Below are 204 nucleotides of genomic sequence, written 5' to 3' on the forward strand. Positions count from 1 at the left end.
TGTAAGACCAACTGCTTTCAACATTTCAAAGGCCCCAACATGAATTGAATTGAAGATGAGGCAAATCCTGTTTTTTTCCATAGTCTTAAGCTTTACTCACCTGCTATGGATTAATGCGGTAAAGCAAAGATTACAGGAAACTTGAACCCAACACAACCAAGTGCATGAAAGAGTTCAGCCTAAGGCAAAATATGACTAGAGAAG

The sequence above is a fragment of the Dermacentor albipictus genome, chromosome 1 (assembly GCF_038994185.2).
Source record: "Dermacentor albipictus isolate Rhodes 1998 colony chromosome 1, USDA_Dalb.pri_finalv2, whole genome shotgun sequence".
Classification (NCBI taxonomy): domain Eukaryota; kingdom Metazoa; phylum Arthropoda; class Arachnida; order Ixodida; family Ixodidae; genus Dermacentor; species Dermacentor albipictus.